This window comes from Macaca nemestrina, chromosome 16 (assembly GCF_043159975.1).
Source record: "Macaca nemestrina isolate mMacNem1 chromosome 16, mMacNem.hap1, whole genome shotgun sequence".
NCBI lineage: Eukaryota > Metazoa > Chordata > Mammalia > Primates > Cercopithecidae > Macaca > Macaca nemestrina.
The window spans coordinates 94,970,970-94,995,783 of NC_092140.1; the positions used below are offsets into that span (position 1 = coordinate 94,970,970).

General features: G+C 41.0%; 2 long non-coding RNA genes across 7 annotated transcripts in view; one reads left to right on the forward strand and one right to left on the reverse strand.

The window, feature by feature from the left end:
* Positions 1-24,814, forward strand: part of LOC105485992 (uncharacterized) — a 539,662-nt gene that overhangs the window by 368,933 nt on the left and 145,915 nt on the right. The window contains exon 8 of one of the 2 annotated variants that reach the window (XR_011615074.1): positions 6,722-9,838. The exons of the other annotated variant lie outside the window; for it this stretch is intronic. This is a non-coding gene — a long non-coding RNA (uncharacterized lncRNA). Of the gene's footprint in view, positions 1-6,721; positions 9,839-24,814 lie in introns of those variants that run through there. 2 annotated transcript variants of the gene reach the window in all.
* LOC105485985 (uncharacterized) overlaps positions 1-24,814 on the reverse strand; it is a 72,015-nt gene that overhangs the window by 31,431 nt on the left and 15,770 nt on the right. The window lies entirely within an intron of this gene.

The following is a 24,814-nucleotide window of genomic DNA, read 5'->3' on the forward strand; positions in this document are numbered from 1 at the left end:
CACATGCTCTGATTTTTAGGGCTTAAAAAAAAAAAGATTATTTTAGACATGGTATAGAGAGTAGATTAAAGGGTAGAATTCTTTAAATAGGATCTCCCTTGTTACATTTAAAATATAAGTTTATTTACAAAAATTCCTCTGCATAGAGCAAACCCTTATCCACAGTTGCTTAGCAAACTGGCAGACGTGCCCTGTAGCAACTGGGACACACCGCTAATATGGGAGGTGATGTGTAATAAAACCTAGCTTGTCTGTCATAGGGTTTTAATGCCTTGTTTCTTTATTTTTCGGAGGCACACAGCATTTTTGCTTAGAGCAACTGCCCCAACTGTAAACCTGATAAACTATGATTGACTTTGCATCACCTACACTAAAAATATTTTCAAAGTATCAAAACAATGGCACTAAATAATTTAGATGTATAAGTTTTCTGTCATTTTTCTTCCATTTTCCGACCAAAAATCTCCACAAGTTCTTTGAAACCTACAGTAACATGCATTTTACCTCTGGACTATCTGCAAAGTTGGAATGGGATTTAAATCATTCTTTAAGATAAATGAGGAAAGCCTGTAAGGAAATTTCTCAAAATGAGGTCAACAATACATATATTCCTAGTCATTTTTTTCCAAGGAATTTATAAATTGAGTTTAAAGTTTGCTACTGATGGCTAGTATCCTGCTAAGTTAATAATTTTCAAATTTAGAAGACATAAAATAATAAATTAAGTTGAAAAAAGCCACGATTGTCCAGGTTAGTGCTTTGGAACTTCCGGCGATATGGTCAGGGATCTTGGCAAGCAGTTGGCTTTATTCTTAGATTTTAAATAATATTAATGTGGAAATCTTTGGTTACTTATGACTCCAATTCTACTCTGATGACATAGTATAGGCATCTTTGGGCACTATTTTTCATTTTTTACTTTTAAAAGAGGTGACAGACTTTAGAAAACTCAAACTTCTCAAAGCAAAGGATCCAGGAAAATGAAGCTCTGTCTGCCATTTGCAAATAACCAGGAAGATCATATTGTAAGTCAGAGAGCTTGAAAAGCAGTTCAACCTGCTTCTTTTTTCTCTTGTTTTGGTTGACAGACTGTGTTTGCCAAGCCAAGAAGGAGGAGAAAAGAGGTTAATAATGGCGAATTACCTAGGATTGATTCAGACTGGTGATTGATGAAAAATTTTTCAGCCATTGGCTAAAAAAAAAAACAATCTAAGTGTAAGGTTGCTTGTATACATAAGTCATTTCAATCCCAGGTTTATTTATCACAGTCCAACGGACTTTACGCTGTGATTCATTCCTTTAAGACCCAAAAGCTTAGCCTTTGTCGCATAGGAACTCAAGAGTCTCTGCCCAAAATGTTAGGTAGTTGGCTTTGAAAACTTTTAGTCAGTGCCATTGAGGATGGTGATGGGAAAGCAGTAGCCTGTTGTACAGAACTGCTCGAATAATCTTCTTAAAACACCACTTTGATCCTTCTTATCAGGTCAAGACTAAATTCTCTATTCATGGATCCAATTCCTTCCACACACAGCTTCATGGGCTATCTCTGAGCGCCTCTCTCTTACTCTCCCCTGGTGGCACCTACTCATCAAATTGTACCTTACACTTGGCTACTCCTTTTTTTTTTTTTTTTTTTTTTTTTTTTTTTTTTTTTTTGAGACGGAGTCTCATTCTGTCACCAGGCTGAAGTGCAGTGGCACAATCTTGGCTCACTGCAACCTCTGCCTCCCAGGTTCAAGCGATTCTCCTGCCTCAGCCTCCCAAGTAGCTGGGATTACAGGCATGTGCCACCACGTCCAGCTAATTTAATTTTTGTATTTTTAGTAGAGATGGGGTTTCACCTTGTTGGCCAGGATGGTCTCAATCTCTTGACCTAGTGATCCGCCCGCCTTGGCCTCCCAAAGTGCTGGGATTACAGGCATGAGCCACTGTGCCCAGCCTTACTCCTTTATTTTTATGGCCTGTATTTTATATCTTTGCCTTTGGTTTACATGCTCAGCCTAGGATACTTTCTTAAATCTCCCTTAAACAAAACCTTCAAATTCATTCCAGAGTTTAGAATCTCACTTTACCAGACTTAACCCCACCTCTGAAAGATATTTTGGTACCCCATGAGGGAAGGGAAGGTACCACCTGGTAATACTTTGAACTCTTTGTCATGCATTATTAGCCCTTTCATTCACAAGTCATAGGACCTTAGAACTGAAGGGATCCTAGGGATCACTTACAGAAGGGATTATTGAGGCTTTTCCAATGACAGAGAGAGTAAAGGATTTTCCCAAAGAGCCGAAGCAGTGCAGTGAAAACTGATGTTTCTGTAGACAGTCTTGAGGCTCAATGACCTCAGGAGATGATTCACAGTCCTCAAGGACAGTTCTCTTATGTTCCTGACAGTTCAGAGTTAAATCTGAATCTCATAAACCATGTATCCCGTGTAACTCTTGTGTGACATCTCTCAGTTCAGAAGGATAGATACACGTCAGAGCATCACATTGTCTACCCACTCCAAGAGCAGAGAGCAAGTGCTACATTCTGGAAAGTTTCCTTGGTTGTTTGATGTAAATTAAGACTTCTTCCACTTTCTTAAAGTAACCATTTACTCTCTCAGAGCAGACCTTTACCTTTTTATATTTGAATTTGCCTGTGATTATTATGTATTGCTATTATTATTTCAATAATAATTTAATTATTATATTATAATTGGACTGTAAAAATCATGAGGGCAGTGGCTGGGATTCCTTTATGTATCTTTGTATCTCAGTGTCTAGCACATGCTTTGAACATAGCAGGTACTCAAGAAATACTGAATGAATAAATGTATATTTGTGCCTTATTTTTCTAGTTTAAGTGTGAAGTCTATAGGAGAGGGACTTAGTGCTTGTTAGCTTAAAGTAGGTGACTTAATGCCAAATCAGGGTTTTTAAAGAAAATTCACTAGAAAAGGGGTCAAAAATTTAAACACCTATAGATGCAAGCAAGGAACACGAATGAGGAAAACCAGGCTGGGTGTGAGAAATGCAGCATAACAGTGTAGGATTTTTCTTCTCAGTTGCTTTCCAAGCCAGGGACTCCTGGCTGGTGATGCCCCTCCCAGGCCTTGCTTGGCCACATTGGCATGCCTCAGCTCACCCCTGTGTTCAGTGGTTCCTAAGCTCTTGTACTGCGCCCATGAAGAATGAGGATACGTGGGACATTGAAGGATGAGAAGGGTAGAAAGATTTTTATTGAATGGTGAAAATGGCTTTCAGCAGAGAGGGGACACTGCTGCTGGGGGCGCGGGGATGGTTCCCCTCCCCAAAGACGGGAAAGATCCCCCTGGTGGCCAGGTCTGGGGCCTTTTTTGAACTCAGAGTGGGGAGTGTGTGCTGACTGGTTTGTGAGTATGCAAAAAAAGTTAAAGCAAAGGCACCACTCAAAGGTGGGCACGCCAAAGTAGAAAAACCAATTAGGAAAGGGTAGGTATATGTAAAACAGGGGAAGGGTGGGGACCAATCAGAGGAAAGCTTGCCAAACAGGAAGACAAGATCTCAGTCTGAGTCCAAAGATTTAACTTGTAGGTTGGCTTTCAGTGTTTAAACTGTCTTCAGCTTGGAGGTGAGTTTCACTGAGAACCCACTTCTGTCTGCCTAGCATTTCTCTGCCTCCTGCCTCTATCACAAGCGCCATGATTAGTACATGATACCCAGAACCAGGGAGGCAATAGAGAGTGGACAGAAATGTGGCAAAGGAAAGAGCATAGGCCTCCTCTAAATGGGCAGGATGTTACCAGGTAGAAATGCAAATCCAGCGTAACCAGATCTTCTGATTTTTCTAGAGATTGAACATCTAGATTTTGATATAAAATATCACAATATTAAAATATTGATAATTAGTTCATTTTAGAAAGAAAAACACTGTGTAGGTAAAACAAATCTTTCTATGGGAAGCCCAAAGGCTATAAGTTACCAGACTCCTGGTCTAAAATCCAAGGAATGTGACTAGGCAGCTCTGTAAGGGTAATTGAACCCAGTCTTCCCCATCTTTCCTGCATACCATGGGACTGCCTTCGGTACGTAGTGTCATGATCCAAATGCTGGTTCACCTGAGGGCCAGATGAGCCAAACCTTTTACTCTAATCCAGGACCTACCAAGGCCAAAAAGAGATGGCACAGATGTGCCCTGCTGGCAGACTCTGCAATTTGAGTCAGTGAATTTTCCCCATCACTCTACCCCGAGTCTTCATTTTTCATCTGAATTAGTGCAACAACCTCCACATTGGTCTTTCTGCTCCTAGACTGACTCCTTGCCAACCTGTCCTTCACATAGCCACTCCAGTTCTCTTTCTAAGAGGCCAAGTTGGTCATCCACAGCTCTGCTTAAAACCCTGCAATGACTTTCCATTGTCTTTAGAAGCAAAATCAAGCTCCCTACCTGCTTTCAAAGCCTTCCAAACTCTGACAGCTGCCCAGCTCTCCTGCCTCCATTTTCTCCTGTTTGTCATCTTATACATAAGGCCAAATCCCCTCTTGCTTCTAAGCCTTTCCACATGCTATTCCATCAACTTGTAATGCCACGTTTTCTCTTCAATCCAGACTGACACCTCCTTATGGCTAGGCAAAATCCTATTCAACCATCAAGTCTAGCTTACATTTTACTTCCTCAAGGAGATCTTGCTGAACCCCTAAATGGGTAAGAGCACCCTCTACTTTCCTTGTGATAGTAAATTTTATGCATTGTTGTGCAGTGTCTGCCCTCCCCACTAGTCTATAAGCTCCATGAAGAGGGGACTCACTTTACATAGCGCTATTCCCCCAGTACCTAGCACAACAAGGAGCATATTCTAGAATCTCAACAACACGTACTGGTAGAGAAAGTGATCGGGTTAATATTTCATACCAGTTTTTCCCCCAAGCTGCCTGTTGAGTGCCATGATATCGGCTTCTTTATTCAGGGCTTGTATTTGTAATCAGACATCGTTCTTAATTTTGGCTTATGTTCGATAGTCCCTAAGTACCGACTTTATCCACTAATTTCCATTGATAACAATATGCCACCATATTTTTCACTTTCCAAAAGCACCATGAAATATTAGCAGTCAGTTACAAAACAGGGAGCTGGATATACGTCTACTCACATTAGAACTCTCTAGATATTTTAGTGAGTAAAGCAAGTTTTTAAAAAATACACAAAAGAATGTTGCATAGTTCTACAAGATTATTTTAGAATATTATTTTAGAATAATAGTTCTAAAAAATTATTTTAAGAAATTTGTAAGCTCTAGGAAATCTTAAATTTTGAAGACATTACTCCGCCTAATTTGAGACCTTTTTCCTAAATTAAATATAAATTTTTTGTTGTAAAAATCAGGAAAGATTTTTCTAATTTTGCTTTTGAAAAGACTTGGTTACAAGTAACTTATTTACTTTGTAATTAATTATGGTTTTTCAATAATTATCGTTTGTACTTGGGAACATTTGTGAAGTAAGGAAAATCTAACCTACCCATTGTTTTCAAATGTAATGACTTATTTATAAATGCTAAATTTGGTAATATTAAATTTGGTAGAGTTTTAAGCATTATTTTGAAATTGTGTAACTTTCTATACTTTAGAGGCAATAAAGAATGTTAGGACTTACACATGGCTTCTGTAAAGTGGGTAAGCATTAGTCATTATGCCAATAGTGTCCAACCAAATGGCTATATGGCTATAAATATAAATACAGACATAGATGAAAATGTATAGAAGAAATAAAAGATCTGGAATCATATACAAAGAACTGATAACACTGGTTAACTCTAGGAAGAGAGCCAGGACTGAAAGTAGAGGGCTGAAAAACACTAACTTAACCCATAATGTTTAAGTTTTTCACAAAGACAGTGTATTCCTATATTACTTTAAAATACTTGAATGGGAGATCTCATAGATATGATTTTCAAGGAGATATGTGTGTTTATTAATAATGGAAAGATTTCTAAGCCCGTTTTTGCTAGACTGTAACATACTCAAATAGATGAAATAGTGTTGATTTTATACAAAACAAACAAAAAAATCTCCAAGATAATTGTACAAAAATTTCACTGAAGTATCTGACTATATCAGGTCTCTTAGAATAGATAATTCAATTTATAGCTTTTGTAATAAATCTTCCCCAATGCTAATATCTGATTTTATAGCTTCTGGGTGCTTGGAATGGAAAAAGAAATTGATTTGAAAATTCTAGTATTCAAATGATGATACTCCAGAGGAAAAAATAAGCAGACCGTGTCTCATTAATGTTACTTTGCAGCAGTTTGGTTTGGTCTCAGCATTTATTCCAAGACTTGGTTAGTTGCAATAAGGCAAAGAATTTTCTAAAGACTCTAAATCAAAAGAATTTTCTAAAGACTCTGAGATGTTATCGCAGAGAAAGATATTGGAATTTCATGTAACATTACCCTCATTCTTTCAACATATATTTTAATAATTACTTTTGAGAACGTTTGCAAGCAGATATTTATATATGAGCATAAGAAGTACAAGTCTGTTCAAATGCATCCCAGAACACTGTGCTTCCACCCATTCAGAAAAGACAGTATTCTTTTAAGCGTCAGAGTTTTATACAGTCTGTCAGTAAAAAAGTATTTCTCTAATAATCTAGTTACCACATGATGTTCTCCTGCATTACTTAATTAATTCTAAAAAGTACTTCTTTATATTCTCTTCTTGATAGCCTTCTTTTGTCCATTAATTTTCTCTCAACAGACCCAGAACCTGAATTGACCAGGATGAGCACAAGGAGGATCTTCTGTTCTATTTTTTAGCACGGAAGAATGTATTTATCTTTTTATTTCCAAGATGAGTAGAGAAAATGTTAATTGATTCCTTTTGGCAATACTTGAGAACTGGTAAAAGTATCATTCTAAAAACATGAGATAGCAAACAGTGCTAAAAAGAAGACTTAGAAAGCATTCAAGTCCAATTTTTCAAAATGACATATCATGAAAGGGACAAGAAACAGGAACAAAGAAATCCATCAACCTGATGAGAAAGATTTCATTAAATGTCATAATATTCAAATGAAGCAAGCAGTAAGAATTTAAGGCATCACTGAAAAAAACTAAGAATTATGGATGTAAAATGGAGTTGTGAAGAGGAAAATGTAAGATATTAAGAAAGTTAACAAATTGCTGTTTTTAGTGGGTTGCAGCACTTAGATAAGGAAAAGTAACATGGAAAAGAAATCTGTTTTTAGACCTTGATTGTATGAATTTTGTCACCTGAGCCAAGTGCTATGAAGGATCAGTCAGCTAAAACTCTTAAGAGGAAAATTATCTTCTTCCCTATAGGAAGCCTTGGTCATCCGATTGGAGAATTTCGTTCTATTTTGACATTGTATTGGTATTTGGGATAATGCCGAAAAACAGATAAAATCTGAGAACAAAATCTGAGCCATTCCAGACATAGATGTTCTGAACCTGGGCTTCGCCCAGAGCATCTCATTGTTGCTCTGTTTCGGTTTGAGTTTGGCACAGCCAGGCATTTTGTGACCTCTGACCTATTTCTCTGAACACAAATACGTATGATTTCCAATTTCCCTCCTTTATTTTAGACTGACTGCAATGGCTATGCTTCATTTTGAGTGGGTCTTAATTTACGTTTAAAACTCTTGGAGAGAAACAAAACTGAACCTAAACATTGAAGCCACATGTGCACACCACCCAGCACCCCTCAACCCCGTCCCCATGAGCCTGCGTCCACCCTAGCAATACATGAGCATTCCAGGTCTTCCTGAGCAGGGAGGCAATATTCATTCAAAATTCCAGAGGGTGATTAGCTGGGCATGGTGGTGCACACCTGTAGTCCCAGCTACTGAGGAGGCTGAGGTGCAAGGATCACTTGAGCTCAGGAGGTCCAGGCTACAGTGAGATGTGATTGTGCCACTGCACTCTTAGCCTGAAAGACAAAGCAAGACTCTGTCTCAAAAAAAGGAAAGAGAAAAATCCACAAGAACATTCAAAAATGAATCTCAGCACTATCTGTTTTCTGCTGAAATAAGGTGGCTGCTCATGAGGGCTGTTTTAACTTACAAGAGTTTCAGCACATAAAAACAATTATTGCTGTGCCACCAAGGTTGAGAAAAATGAAGCTGGCTGTTAACATTTTTCTCTAAATCCATCCCAATGATGTTGAAGGGTTCCTTTTCCTTCTGTGTCCCCCTAGATGATCTTGACTTGATAGGCATGATCCCAGCAGCACTTAGCTACATGCACAAGTCTTTTTCTTTGTTACAACCTTCTCATTTTAATCATCAAAACAGGCCATCAACCAACATTCCGTTTGTGGTTATAAACATGAGAAAAAAAGTGCTTGGCATGTCATCATTCCACGATTGTATTACTGAATGCACTTTAAACTATGTCTTTGTGGAGCACAGTGTGGCAATTCCTCAAAGATCTAAACCAGAAATACCATTTGACCCAGCAATCCCATTACACCCAAAGGAATATAAATCATTCTATTGTAAAGTACATGTACACATATGTTTATTGCAGCACTATTCACAATAGCAAAGACATGGAATCAATTCAAATGCCCATCAATGATAGACTGGGGAAAGAAAATGTGGTACATATACACTGTAGAATACTAGCCAGCCATAGAAAGGAGTGAGATCATGTCTTTTGCAGGGACATGGATGGAGCTGGAAGCCATCATCCTCAGCAAACTAACACAGGAACAGAAAACCAACACCACATGTTGTCACTTGTAAGTGGGAGTCAAACAAAGCAGACACATGGACACAGGGAGGGGAACATCACACCCTGGGGTCTGTCAGGGGTTAGGGGTAGGGACAGCATCAGGATTAATAGCTAATGCATGTGGGGCTTAATAGCTAGGTGATGGGTTGATAGGTGCAGCAAACCTCCATGGCACGCGTTTACCTAAATAACAAACCTGCACATGTATCCCAGAACTAAATAAAAATTAAGTAAAACAAAATGAAGATCTCTTGAGCATAACATCCACGGGCCCTTTCTGATCAGGAAGGAATCACTCTTAAGCTTTTCTCTTGTCCAATGACTTGCACAGCATCTATCCTGCTCTGGGGTCCACTCATCTTCCAGAAGAGTGTCTGTTTTAAATACCGTGTCCTTCCATTGCCTTAAGACATTGGATGTAAAGTATCCCCGCCCCTCCCGGGATGCTCTTGGACCAAACTATCTATCCATGGGTTAGGGAAATGTTTGGTGTAGGCACTATTTTCTCACAAGTCTTCACAATAAGCTTTCCTATCTATCACTATAGTGATCTAGGGCATCCCAGGATATCTGGTGTCCCAGGGAATCAAGCTTTCAGCCAAGGTTTTACCCTTGAAAAAAATGGGCATCACTCAACCATTTCAACAGTGAACTCAAGGATAGCCCATTACCAGAAGAATCCCATCACACTCACAGCCAATCACAAATATTCTCAGAGTACAAAGGCTGGTATAAAATATCTTCTCACTGGGTCACTTCTCAGACACGCAGAGGCCTTCGCAGATGAGCATCCACAAGTTCCTCTCCCTTGGTTTCCTTTTTTCCTTTCTTTTTCTACTCTCTGTCCACCCCTAGAACCTCCTTTGTTGCTGGTCCTGTGTCTGAGCCCTTGGAAACCCATTCCTAGTTTCATTCAAGGAGGAGATGGTGAGTTCTTACCTTCTTTAAAGCAGAGCACTTTCAAGATAAACAAATCCCTCTTGTGCATAACATGGATGCATTATTCTGCTGCAAAAATCCCTCCTGGGCAAGGTGAGGAAACATGAAAATGTAGGTGGTCCAGGGGACAGAAAAGCCCATTCTGTCACAGTTCAATAACAAGAATTTAAAGAGAAAAAAAGTTAAGACATAAAAATATATTTTTTTTTCCGGCAGTGATGGCTCATACCTGTAATCCTAGCACTTTGGGAGGCCAAGGGAGGCGGATCACCTGAGGTCAGGAGTTCGAGACCAGCCTGGCCAAACATGGTGAAACCTCATCTCTACTAAAAATACAAAAATAAGCTGGGCGTGTTGGCGTGCACCTGTAATCCCAGCTACTCAGGAGGCTGAGGCAGGAGAATTGCTTGAACCCATGAGGCAGAGGTTGCAGTGAGTCAATATCATGCCATTGTACTCCAGCCTGGCCAACAAGAGCGAAACACCATCTCAAAACAAACAAACAAAACAACAAACTTAAAATATTTTGTTTCTAAGAAACTACTCTCTCTATATATACACATATACATATATCATATGTATGTATATATATGTATGCATATATATGTCATGATGCTTAAAGTTGAGACAGTGTCTACCAAGATAAGCATAGTTAATATCATTGAGTACTGTCTTTGTGCCGGATTCTAAGTGTTTTATTTCTATTATATTGTTTAATCCTCAAAACGACCCAAAGTAGTAGATGTTACGGTTGCCATTTTGCAGATGGAGAAACAGACTGGAAAGTTCAAGTTGCTTGATTGCAGTCAGACCACGCCTTCTGATTTGGGCCTGCATTATAGTTCTTTGAGAGTGACAGTTAATCCTAGATAAAATTGAAAGCATCTGAAAGTCGAAAAGCTTCATACCACCTCTCCCCGCTGCTCCACTAGAACTTAGAACAATGACCTGCATACACGAGGAACTGACAAATGTTTGTGAAATGCATGAAACCACAGCAGAATTCTGCATAAGTTAAAAATTAAATTCTGCAGAAACAGAACCACATTTTTGGAGTTATATCCAAGTGTTCACCCTTTGAGGTCACACATATAGTAATAAGTGAAATATAGTGATGACAGGAACACAGTTCAAAAGGGAACAAAAAACTTTAGCCAGAATCAACAAAACAAATGTCTTCCGGCACCAGAAATGGAATAGAGATGCAAAATGGTGAGGTGGCTGAGACCAGGATCCCAGTAGGCCCCGAGTGTGGAAGCAGGCAGTGGCTACCAAGAGATAATGTTCTGTTGGGTAATGGGGACTAGGAGTTCTCCGTCAAACACAGGGCAAGGACAAGGCTCGCAGTTTGAAGGCAGGAGCTGAGGAGGGGCTCTCCCTAATCACAAAAAGAGACTAAAGAAGGAAAAACTAACACAGCACATGTCCCCTGGAGAGATGGTTTTGGAGAGCAGCTCCTAGTTTCATTAGAATGTGACAGTAAACCTCGTTGCCAACTGGCTGAGTGAGAGGATCTACCATCTCCAACATCACAGTGGAACAGGCATCTGAAACTATCATCTGAAACAACAACTAGGGACAGTGTTCTGAATCCTCTTAATCCCAGATGCTCAGAGGACCAGGAGGAAGCAATTGCAAATCTGCTAGTCTGAGAGAGAGATGTATTATGCAATCTAATACTAAAAGAGACAGCCAACAAAATCAACCATCAAACTATGAATTTACTCCAGACTTCATTTTATAGAATTTTTTTGGCAAAACCTTCAAATATGTAGGCTAAATGTATTCAAAAAGATAAATGAGGCATAACATCTTTTAACAAGAAAAAGACTGAATAAAATACAAACAAGGAGAAATGAAACAAGTACAAGTAGCACCGAAAAAGAATCTACTATAAATGCGGAAATGAAAGATGTAATAATAAAAATTAAAATAAAGTACACTCGATAAATTAGTACAGAGTTGAAGAAAGGTGAATGATGTGGACGGTATTTAAGAGGATCAAGCTTGCTTTTCAGTTCACTTCAGGAAGAAAATACCAAATAGGTCTTGCTTTTTTCTTCCAAAAACAGTCTACTACAAGCCACGGGGCGCTTTGGGGCTGCTTGAGCTTCCACAACCTTCGTTCAGCAACCGTCTTTGATCCAGAAAATTAAAGAATAAATGTGTCCTGCGTTCTGTGCATTAAGTATTGGCTATTCGGTTGCTGTAAAAGTACAAGTGAGTCCTTCTTTGCTACAAGAATTTTAAAGCAGGCCGAGCTCGGTGGCTCACGCCTGTAATTCCAGCACTTTGGGAGGCCGAGGCGGGCGGATCACGAGGTCAGGAGATCGAGACCATCTTGGCGAACATGGCGAAACCCCGTCTCTACTAAAAATACAAAAAATTAACTGGGCATGGTGGCGGGCGCCTGTAGACCCAGCTACTCGGGAGGCTGAGGCAGAATGGCGTGAACCCGGGAGGCGGAGCTTGCAGTGAGCCGAGATCGTGCCACTGCACTCCAGCCTGGGTGACAGAGCGAGACTCCATCTTAAAAAAAAAAAAAAAAATTTCAAACTGGTTGGAAGTGACTTTCTCATTTCACTGTTTTCACATCCATTTTAGGGATCAGAGGTAGGAGACAGGAACAGAGCCTCTGGGATGGGGGCTGCCACCCTGAGCAAGTCACTCCTGTGTTCCAATAGGAGCCTACGGTATGAGGGGCCCCACCTAGATGTCTCTTCAATCCCAGGATGGATAAGAACAAATCTTTCAATGAAGGCTCTTTCATGTCTATTGCCAGGAGCTGCAGAGGAATCAGTGTGAGATTTAAAAGAGGTTTCTATTACCTTGATTGAAGAGAGAGCTGGTGCTGCTGTGTTTTCTGCATTCCAAGCTCCGAAAGAAGGCTTGTGTGTGTGACTCTGTGAGGTGACCCCATTCCTGACAGAGTCTCTAGGTACATGGGAAATATGGTGCATTGAAAATGGCACTCATCTGGGACCCTCTCAAGCTGTTGCCTCTGCTAAAGGAGCCATCCCCCTCCTGACTGGGAGGGCTCCTAGCTAGGGATGGTGCATCATCCCTGTGACAGTTCCTCTTAAAGATGCTCTCCACTCAGACACAGGAGGCACGCTGAGGAACTGAGGGGCACTAGGAGACTTGGGGTTGCAGAATGGAACATGTACATTGGATTTTCTTTCAATTTATTTAGTCTTTTTAAAAAATGCTATGGAGAGTATGCTTGACATTTGAAAACTTGATGCTCGTCGTCACTGAGGATTTGAGCAAAGTGAATATTCCCTGAAGACTTTTAATGCATAGGCATTTAAAAAAAAAAAAAAGCTACATAAGTAACAATGGAGCCATGAAAGCAGATTGAGGCAGATGAGCCATTTTATTTGGAGGATCCTCTGAGCAGTGATTGCCTTGAATAGTTTTGCCTGTACCTTGACCTTGTCCAGTCTCACAGTGAGCGGTGAGCCCTCACCTCCTCCTGGCTTCTCCATGGGGCCAAATCCAAAGTGTGTACGTTGGACCTGGAGTCACCCCTGCCGTCCCCGCTCCACATGTGACCTGCTGCTGCTGCTCACTACCTCTGTGGTCAAGGCTTCCTTCTGTCCTTTACAGGCTTTTACCTCGCCAGAAAATTCTACCTTCACTCTGTCTTGCTTAACAGTGTCTTTTTATATTTTCCTGTGTTATTTATTTTGCTTAGTTTCCATAGAAACATAAGACTGGAAGATACTGTGGGGATTATCTACACCTACATCTTACGGATGAGAAAACTGAGGCCCAGGGAGATGAAGTTAGATTTTGTTTTAGTGAGCCATGGGGGAAAGAAGGATCTTCATAAAAGGACCTGGCTCCTCTCAGAGAGCTGGCTGTGTTTCTAGAACTTTGCGTCAATGAGTTTCTCAGGGTGGCAGGTTATTCTTGCATCCCCAGAGCACCCCAGAAGCCTGGCATCAGAGATCATTCTGAGAGTATCTGCACTCCCTCTGGGATCGGCTGACCCTGCCTCTGACCCTTTTAGACTCTCAGTGTGGTCTGGTCAAGCAGGCTTCTTTCCCCGGCTTCCTGGCAACCGTGATGTCATCCAGAATGTTCTCTCTCTGGCCTGACCTGATTTCCATCTTGCTGCCTCTGTCTAATGCTGCCACTCTCCTTGCCATGGAATTTGCCAGTGGGCCCATCAGCAGGGTGCCTCCTTCTGCCCCTCCTAAGTGTCTTTGGTGCCCTCGTGCCCATGAGCAGGAGTTCGTCACGAGGCTGCATTTGGACCAGCCCCCAGTGGAGTCTCACTGTTTTGTTCCCAGCTCCACAGCGAGGGCGACATGACCCATCCCCACCTGCACACAGTGCCTGCCAAGGCATGACGTGCTGCGGAAGATGTTTGCAGATTTGAAGGCTGATGAGGATAAGGTTCTGATGAGGATAAGGCTGATGAGGATAAGGAGAGTTCCTGCTGGACATCTGTGGCCCAGGGCTTCTCCTTATGGAGAACAAAATGAGACAAACTCAATTGGCCTCAGAATTATAGAAGGTTAGAGCTGAGTCGTAGGAGATCATCTAGATGGGAGACAGTCCACTAGGGATCAAATTTCATGTCCACCCAAATCACCGTAGGTGGTTATTTAAAATTCAGATTTTTGGGTCCTACCCAGAGAGATTAGGAATTTAGTTGGTCCACAGTAGAGGCAAGGAAAATGACTTTTTAATAAGCATAAGTGGTTCAGATTTGGATCCCCTCGAAGGTGCCAATAAGGAAGGCAAGAGCCGGGTCCACAGCATCCACTGCTTGTTGGTCCCCACACAAGTGATGAAGGCTGTGACTCCCCAGCCTCTGCAGAGGGGAGCCTCTGATCTTGCACCTCTGCATGACCTGGTCTTCCTTTTGTTTCCAGAACTCTCCCTTCTGTGTGTCCCACCCTGGATCCTCCAGAGGCAGGCTGTGCTCCCAGAAAGGTACCCGGAGGAAAACACAAAGGTATGAGGGAGGGCAGCACAGAAAGGAAACTTAATGAGCAGTGAATACAGCTTCAAAATTACTTCACGATTTTGCCAAGGGAAATTGCTGAGCCCAAACATCCAGTCAATTGGGTTGAAAAACAGCCATCAAGCCATCTGCCAGCCTATTAAATGTGTGGTCAGTCACTCACCTAATGCAACACCAAACAAAAATATCTGCTTCGGCTGTTCCTTCCTCCTCCATCCTCATCCTCCCCACTTCCTGCTTATTTTACTTCCTGATGATGTGAGAAACCAAGTCAGAAAGAGAGATTAAAACAAAAGTTGCATTGTTTACCAATGTTAAACTTGTTTAACTTATTTTGTCAGAGTTTTTCCATCTGACATTGTGCAAAGAAAAATATGAAAATGTGATGCGTGACCAGGTCATGCCGGAGTGAGGCAACAGGACAGGAACCCAGAGAGGCACCAATGATTGGATGTTGCATACACAGGGAGTACAAAGGGTGGGGGAAGGGGGTGCATTAGCCATTTTCTAGTAGAGATGCCTTTTAAAAAGTGATTTTGTCAGCCGGGCACGGTGGCTCATATCTGTAATCCCTGCACTTTGGGAGGCTGAAGTGAGTGGATCACCTGAGGTCAGAAGTTCAAGACCAGCTTGGCCAACATGATGAAACCCCATCTCTACTAAAAATACAAAAAATTAGCCAGGCGTGGTGGCAGGCGTCCATAATCCCAGTTACTCAGGAGGCTGAGGCAGAAGAATCTCTTGAACCCGGGAAGCAAAGGTTGTAATGAGCTGAGATCATGCCACTGCACTCCAGCCTGGGCAACAAGAGTGAAACTCTGTCTCAAAAAAAAAAAAGTTATTTTATCCTTCGAAGTTCCTCTTTAAAATTAAAATAGCCATTCAACTCTTTTGGGCCTAGTGTGCAATTTCAAATGATTTCTTCTTGCAGTTTTCTCAGTGCTTGCCAAGACCTCACGGATGAGAGGATGTTTTATACCTTCAGGATGAGTTTTGTTCCATTCACAGACATTAATCACCAAATGCCAACAAGGGGCTGATATATGGGACACAACCACCAGCATGAATTACATTTTAAGGCGCTCAGATAAGAGCAAAGTCAACATCTCTATGTATCACCTCAAATTCCTTTTGGAATTAGATGGTGGTATAAATCTCAAGTTATAAATAAATGAGACATTTCTATACCGTGTTATGCTACCATCACAAAAACAAACCACTCTTTTCCTTTTCTGAGCGTGCCTGAGTTTGAACCAGAAGTAAAAAATAGTTAAAGAAACACAGAAGTTTGTTTAAATGAAAGTGAATTTAAAATAAGAATTTAAAAATCATGAAATGCAAGTGGTCATCACACCTCGTGGCTACTTAAGAACCTAAATCACATGGTGACAAAGATGGTCTCGGGCGAACGATCCTCTTCCTCTTCTTCCTCTGTTGGGTAATAGTTCACATGTGGATGACTTACTTAAAATGCTAAGGTTATAGGGGGATCATGACTATAAAAGTTATCTGGTTAAGAAAAAACGATGGTGGATGTTTGATAAAATATGAGAACCCTTTGTGGGCCTGGAAAATCTCACACATAAATGTATTTTGTGAGCTCATTTGAGTATCAGTTCTCAAGATGTGCTAGAAGGAGCTCTGAACCACCCTGCTGCTGAAGTGGAAGTGAGACTCACAGCCATTACTCAGAAGATGCTAAACAAACCTTAATGGAATAAAGATGTTACATAAGATAGTAACATCTGCATCTATTTATAGTTTATGGACACACAGAACACATGCAATGCACAAGGTACCTCTAGATTTTATGAAGAACTTTTGGGGGAAAATTAAGTACTTTTCATCAAATTGAAGGATTGAAAGTGATTTTATTGTGGTTTTATAGGAGAAATACTATGTTACTTATAAAAATAAGGTATATTACTTATTAGAACCAATATAAAAATCATAATCAGCAATATTCCAACATTCTGGGCAAAAGGTGTAAAATCATAGGGATAGAAAGAAGTATATTGATATCAATAAATACAAAATGCAACAAATTAACTGATGGATAAAATCCTACATCTTTTATATGATACTATAAATGAAAATAACAATCTGCTTTTCAGAAAATGCTGGTACCTAAAAAGCCAGTCATGCTATAAAACACATGTAAATGGATTGTTATATTAGTGCCCTGGACCAAGTAAATATGTAAGTAAAAATTGAAAGAAGCAAGTAGCAAGATATAATAAATTTGAAATTAATTTATATGGAGCTGAAGTACACATAAACAAAAAAATAATAACTGATAGCTTTAAACTAAATAATAAATTTGAAAGAATTCCAGTATCATGTTTATGCAGGCAACAAAACCAAATACTTCCCTGACTGTGAGGAAACAATAAGAAACAAGGGAAAACATCATGAATTCTAATAGCTACTGCCTTGAATCTGTTGTTATTGTAACGATTCCATTAGTTTTAACTCATAGCTTATGCTAAGGCAAATTTATACCCAAGAGGTTGGCGAAATAATCCCAAATCTGCTTCTTCTTATCAGCTGCGTGACTTGGGTTTATTATTCTTCCCATGGGTGCCAGGCTCCGCTCTTAGGAGCAGCAACACCACTTTCTCCTGTCGTCCTCCCCTCTCCACCTCCTGGAACCTTGGGGGCCTGGCTTGACAACTGGAGCAAGAACCCATTGGATAGAGGGAAAACCTTTTCTATTTGGGGAAGGGGAAGAGTTATATCATAACCCAACAAGTACAGTACTTGTGTAGAACTTTAATAATGGCTGATATAGGAAAGATAGGTTTTGTTCATCATTTTAATTGCCTCTTTAGCAACAAGACTCTTCAATATTCAGTGGCCAATAAGCCAAATGTTTTAGTCAAATACCTGAAGATTATACTAACACATGGCAGCTGGTTAATTTGCTGACCAGAAGGGAAGAGGACCCTGATTGGTTGTTCGATTAGGGCAGTGTTAGACCTGGGAGCAGAAAGCACTGGGGAAGTGACTATAAAGAGGCATAACATGTGACATTGGAGAGAGAAGGGGTGGCCCACGCGGACTAGGAGCCTGTGGTCCAGGATCTGAACAACCATGTACTAAACAGTGCTTACAAGCAAAAGGACCTAATAGCAATCATTAGAAAGGCTGCCTTAATTAGATCACTAATGTTCTCAGAGGCAGCTATGCTCAACTCCTCGGGAATTCATTTAGCTGGTGTAGCCTCAGGCCACACTTTCTTTATGGGAAGCAGGTAAATGACTGTGATGCAAATTGATAACAGGGAATTTCCAAAGCACCCATCACAAAAACACAGACACATTTCAGGAGCACAATTGTGTCTGTGAGCCTTCGGAGCACAAGCTATTCAATCTATATCTACATCTGAGTCTATTAACTATGAACTGAGCGCTTGATACTTATATTCCCCAGGGCTAATTATGCTCCAATGTTCCATTTAATCTACTCTGTCTCATAAGACAAGGAAATGTACACTTTAGAAAGTTTCCCATTAAAAATAAATTACTAAATTTAAGAGGTTAACTAAGCTTTAGGTATCTGGGTAAACTAGGCCATCCAGAAACTCTTATTCCCAAGCCCTCTGGATTGGAGAATCGTTTAAATAAACAACGTGTGGATTGATTTGGATTATATGTAAATACTGTTTCCTGCTTAAAAGTTATTTATCATGTCTCATTTTTTTAACCTATCCATATACTATGAGTGTACATTTTGATGCACAGTTTAGTTTTTGAACTTGGCATAAATTTCATCTTCTTTTTTTAATGAAACTCTTTTCCTTGTTTTAGTCTCTTTCTTCTCTTTCTCTCTCCCTTTCCTTTCGGAAGCTGTACTCACAGTGATGACAAAGTGCCGATCTGCTGAATATTCTTTATTACAATTCACAATATGCTCGTTGTTTCCCTGAGAAGAAAAATAAGAGAATCCCCAGTGTGAGGGGAGACTGTCCCCCAAAAGGGTCTCAGCCATTTTCTGCTGTTCTCTGAACTCCAATCCTAGAATTCGAGCTTGAAGAGGTCATCCATGTCATCTGGCCTACCTTTCTTATTTTGTAGGTAAGGAAATTATGACCCCAAATGTACCTTCCTCCAACATCACACTGCCGGCTAGCAGCAGTAGGGTGTCATATCATTTTCCCTAGCTGCTGTCCAGTGCTTGTCCCATTACGTAAACACGTTTCCCTCCACTTCCTTTCTTACTGATGGTAATGTCCACTTAAGGCTGTAATTTGCTTATTTTGAACGATGAGACTAAAGTGGGTAGCGGGAGGAGAGTTACATAGATACTGCATGTCTGTTTTCTGTAATACGATGAAAGGGTGTGAACATTTCAAATAAAATAATTATGCTGTTACCAGCAGCAAATCCATATGGGTTTGCAGCAGTCTCAATTCTTGCCTCCTCAGAAGGAAGAATTCGACTGAGGGGCATAAGGCAGAAGAAAAGATGGAGGCAAGTTTTAGAGCAGGTGTGAAAGTGTATTAAAAGCTTTCAAGCTGGAAAAAAAGGAAGGAAAGTATACTTGGAAGAGGGCCAAGCAGGCAACTTGAAGGACAAGTGTGTGGTTTGACCTTTTGTCTTGTGGTCAAAAGACCCCCCTCTGCGGTCTTGCAGTCCTTCTCCCCTGATTCTTCCCTTGGCGGTGGGCTGTTTGCACGTGCAGTGGCCTGCGGGCACTTGGGAGGTGAGCAAGCGCAGTGTGTTTACTGGAGGTGTACGCATGCTCACTTGAGGCATTCTTCCCTTACCCGTCAAATGTCAATGGAATGTCATAGACCACTTAAACTCTGTAATTTTGCCTCTTAATGCACATGCTGGAGCCCGCTGCCCAACTCCAGAGATCTTATCAGGAAACTGCTGATCACCAGTTTCAGGTTTTTTTCTATCACAGGGAAACTGCCTTTCCCTGGCACTGACTGTGACCAACTATTACTTTAGAGAGACAATTACCAACAGCCAGACCATCACCTGATGTCGCCTGACATTCTTGGGGCGGGGTGGGAGAGCTCTCTGCTTTCTTGCTCATGCCAGACCAACTACTTACTATAACAATATCTCCTCAAGGAAAAAGCCCCAAAATAAATGTAAGGCATTAATAAGAACCAAAGAGGGTTTGCTTGATCACAGCATAAATTAATATCTAGATATGAAATGTAGAAATACATGCATTCAGAAATAATCTCCTTTCCTTCCGGAACACTCAGATTGACCAGGAACAGAATGTAAACATCTACAGTCTCTCTGTGGCTATGACTACGATTATGAACATTCCCAACAGAGTTGTAGATATGTAAGCGAAATGCTGAGGAATTTCTTTTTCAGAAAGCATGTAAAGGCATCTATCATGGTGCTTTCTTCAAATCTGAAACAATTTGTAGACAGGTACGGGTTATTTTTTTCCCCATCCTGTGAGCCAGGATGCCAGCACATGTATCTGGTCAACCACATCTCAAGGGTTCCGCTTCAATTTTCCCAGGTTTTCTTCTGTGTCCCCCAGTGATCCCTGGAAGCTCGCTACCTCTTGGCAAGAATACGACATTGCCGGGAAGGTGCCAGGGCAGTTGGTTAACCATTGGTCCAAAGAACTTCCTGTAGCTTGCAGGGATCTTCCCCATCGAAACCCTCCTAGGTAGGTAAAAAACACTTGCAATTGACATGCAATGCAAGTCAGGGCCAACCAAAATTACAACCAGGCAAGAGTCACTTCTAGCATATTCTATGCCCTTTGCCCCATGGTGACTTAGTGATTTTCAGTATTCCCACTTTTACAGAGCAAGTTTTAAGGGGTCTGTGAAGTTACTTTAGCTAAATTAGATATTATAAGTAAAAATTGGTGGTTCAACTCAAAGGATATTTATATGAAAGAAATACTGAGCAGCAATTTGGGTATAGAAAGAAACTTAAGAACTATCTACATTCACACCAAAATCCACATAGAAAGGCCTGCCCAGATGCAAAAATACTTTTGGGCTTATGAAAAAACTGAGGTGGAAAAAAAAAGCTTTTCTCAGGAGAAAGACAGCATTAGTTATTTTTTAAAAGGCAATTTTGCTAAGTTGAAAATCCATTAAGTCAATGAACTATCACTTTCTGAGTTCAAAAAGTGAGACTTTTACTTGCTTAATTGTCCTTGCACTCAGTGCCTTCAAACTAAAAACGATCATTTTTTTAACACTTAAAAAACCCACTTCATTCTCAAAGACCTTTGCATCTCCTCTTCATGCCATCTATATGTACTTAACATTTTTTTTTTATTTCCTTTTCCAAAAGTCTTAAAGAAAATAAAGATCTAACAGTTAGGGTCTTAAGTTAAAATCTGATAACACTTTTTATTCATCTCAGTTTCTGCATCCCTAACTGCAACAAATTGAGTGTCTTCAATAACTCTGAATAGCTTTTGACAACTTGAGAGAAAAGAGTGCTGATTAATCTACTGAGTCATTGACTTGTACTGGGTGACGCTAGGAACTTGAGGAAGAGATGACATTGATAAGACGAGGAGGCAACATTGATAAGGCCAGGAGGCAGGGAAATACTGGGTAGAAGACGGCAGAGTTCCTGACGAGGGCTCCACCCTTAAGCCTAGACCCATGGCCCAAAGTGAGAACCATCTCTGTTTTCTTGGCCAAATGTTGCCTTTTGGCCCACCTCACCCCCTATCCTGTGCCCATAAGAACCCCAGACCCCAGACTCAGCAGTCATACACACAGAAGAGAGAAGTGTCTGAACATCGAGAGGAGAAGAAACAGCTGGACATTGGAGATGATGGTCGGAGAGGAGTTCAGCTAGGGACTGCTGGACTCCAGGGGAAGATTATCTTCCCACTCCACCCACATTCCAGCTCCCCCTTCTGCTGAGAGCCACTTCCACCACTCAATTAAGTCCTCCACATTCACCACCCTTCCATTATTTATTGTGACCTGATTCTTTCTTGATACCAGACAAGAACTAGGGTACCAAGAGGGCAGGGTATAAAAGGCTGTCCCACTCACCCTTCACTGAGCTGGTTAATACTTAGCTGTCCATGGACAGCAAATGATAAAAGAGCACTGACTGCAACACCTGCCCTCTGGGGCTCCGGGGGGTTGCAGACATCCCCTCCCAGACAGCAGAATTAAAAGAGCGTTGTAACACACTTGGATGCTGCCACGGGCTCGCACAGAATCTGCTCCTGCCAGAGAGAAGCGACCGGTCAGTTCCAGTGTTCGTTCGCTTGGGTTCCCATACCCATGTGCTAATGTGCTCCCTTCCATAAGGGACTGAGTGCTGCACGCGAGTAAAGGAGTCAACCCCTTCACAAGTCTTGCGAAGGGGTCAAGGGAACTCTCCCGTTTCAACATCACTATCAAACATTTCAGAAGCATTTACATGTGCTGTGGTGCTGGGACTACTACATCCTGGACAAGACCCTGCACGCGTCTTACCTGCCCACCAACCATACTTAAACTTCCCCAGACTGACCCAGAGCAGCAATCCTGCCCACCCCCCACAAGCCCTTCACTATCTAAATAAGCATCTTCCCATTTTCAACAAATATTTGTTGAGCAATTATTATATACCAGGCACGTTTAAGCTTCTCACCTTCACAGAATGCACATTTAAATAGCGGGGAGGGAGAGAGAGAGAGTTACGATGGCATCTCATTACCTCCAGAGTTCGGCACTACAAGTAAAAAGAGAATCAGATGTTGTAAAGACAGAGTGACTTCACTGGGTATCAAAAGAGCTAATGAGGGAAGGCTCCTTGGGCTGTTTCAGATCCTGTGTTGGCTGCCTTTCTTCTGCTGTGCCACAGCTCAGAAGCTAGGTCTGAATTCCTGTCAGAAGAAACCAAACAGCTTTTTTAAAGAATATTGTGAAATACGTGAGAATATGCAAGCGTGTACACTTAGCATGTAAACACTGGAGGACAAAAGAGAGCTGAAAAATAAGAATATCTATTTTAACAAAACTGGTGAAGTTGTTAAAATGGCTCCAAAATATAAGGGTCTTGATTTTTGCCCCCTTTCACCCTAAGAGCCAGGAAGGCAACTGAAAAGTTACCATGAGAGGTTTGTCTGATGTCCAAAATCTCCAGGATAATGCTACCATCCCCTTCTGCCCCTAAAAGACACAGTGTCCTGGGAAGAGACAAGATGAATGTAGTTTAAGGGGAAAGGGTGTCAGAGGGGCCATCAGAGACTTGGCAGGATCCAGTTATAGCCTCACCTGGAGGCCACATGGTCTCCACCTTTGGGCTTCCCAAAACTCCAGAGAGCTACAGCTCCCAAAGAAGGAAAGGGTGTTTCCTTTGGTTATTGGAGTCAGATGATGAAAATGTGGTTCTAATTTGTTCCAACCATTGCTGTGTTTCCAATCCTATGTTAGGCTTGATATTGATTTTTTGTAACCTTTATTTTTTTCCTTTTTGATCCTAAGCAGCCGAAAAAGTGAAACATAGTATTAATCACACAAGCTTACTGAGTTGATCCCGCTGTTTATGATGTCTCCTTCCTTCCTAAGGTCCCGTAAAATCTGGGCAGGGTGGCAGGAGGGCAGTTGAGGGAATATTCAGCAACCCACATATAAGCCCACCAAGTCACTTTCCCTTTGCAATGATCTGGATTATACAGGGCATTTCACAGACCTTCACAAGGTCCTTTGTCACATAATCCTGTCCCTGATTCAAGACAGAGGTTGCTAAAAAGGAGGGATTTCTCGTTCTCAGTTTCATCACTTGTGTTAATAGATCGTATTGGCTTTTAACAGAAAAAATAAAACAGAATAGATTTAAAAAATACTTCTGTCTGAACCTTTCTTATTTATACTGTTTCTGGACTTTCACGATAATTGTTTTTGTGTCTTACTTTCTTTTTTCCTACGAACCTTAAACATTTTTTCCTTAACTAAAACATCTTCAGAATATATTCAAAGTATTTTGTTGAGCCTATGTATGTTGCTAATGCAGATGAAAATTCTGCACAAAATAATACAATTGCTTATCAGTCAGGAGTTGACCTAGGTCAACAGTTTCTACTTCTTAATGGCCACGGAAACCATTTTTCCAAAGAGAATCTCATATGGGGTACCAATACATAAAAGGATAACATTTGGATGTTCTCACTGAAACAGGGACTAAAAGGTCTAATGTCCTCTCTCTCTTTCATCTTTCCCTGGCCCCCATCCTTTCATACCCACACACCACACAGGCCTCCCCCACACACGAGAGGTACACACACCACATGCCGACCAGCATCCTGGCTTGGAGGAACACGATTTTAGAGCCACAGCTCTCAGGGAGCCTCATTCCCTCTAGTCTCATGAGACCACATTGTATCGGTGGCCACACCAGATATCCTGAATATGATTATCTTTTCAGCATGCCCACCACTAGACTTCTGCATATTCATCTTCAAAGACCATCCAAGAAATTTAAAAGGCAATGCATTTAACTCTTGTTTATTTCTCCTTGCGCTTTTATGAAAACTGAAATAAAGATCAATTATTGTAATAAAGTTGCTTAGAAGAAAATTAGAGATATCACCTGGTGCTGCTCTTAGGTTTAAGTTTATCGTTAATGTGTTAAACAAATATTCACTGAACTCCTCCTACAGGCAAGACAGTTAATTGTCTAAGCCAACCAGATTAAGGCAGCATGGTTAAATGGAAAGGATATGATCTTTCTGTGTTGTCCCACAGGCCTCAGTTTCTTCATCTGTAAATTGGGGATAATGATGTCTAACTTTCAATGTGTTTGCGAAGCTCAGTGAGATAAAGCGTACGAACATATCTGTTCTAGCACTTGGCCCAAAGCATACTAAATTTCCCTTGGGGTGGGGTGGGTGGGGTGGTGTAACAAGTTTTCTGTGCTGGAACCACAGGGTGGAGAGTAAAGCCTGCCATCTAGTGGCCAAAGTGACAGCTGCACTTCACTTCCTGTAGGGTTGAGTCTCAGAGGTTCCCAAATTTGGATGTGCATCAGAATCACCTGCAGAACCAGATCCCTCTCCTGGAGATTCTGATACTAGAGGTCCAGGCCTTAGCTTGAGAATATCTAGTTTTAAGAGCTCTCTCAAATGATAGTATGTCACCTGCCGATCGTAAGTTGTTTGACATCACTAACCTGAGGTTTCAGGCAGGAGAGGCTAGTAATTGAGAAAGGTTATTTTAAGCTCTTCATA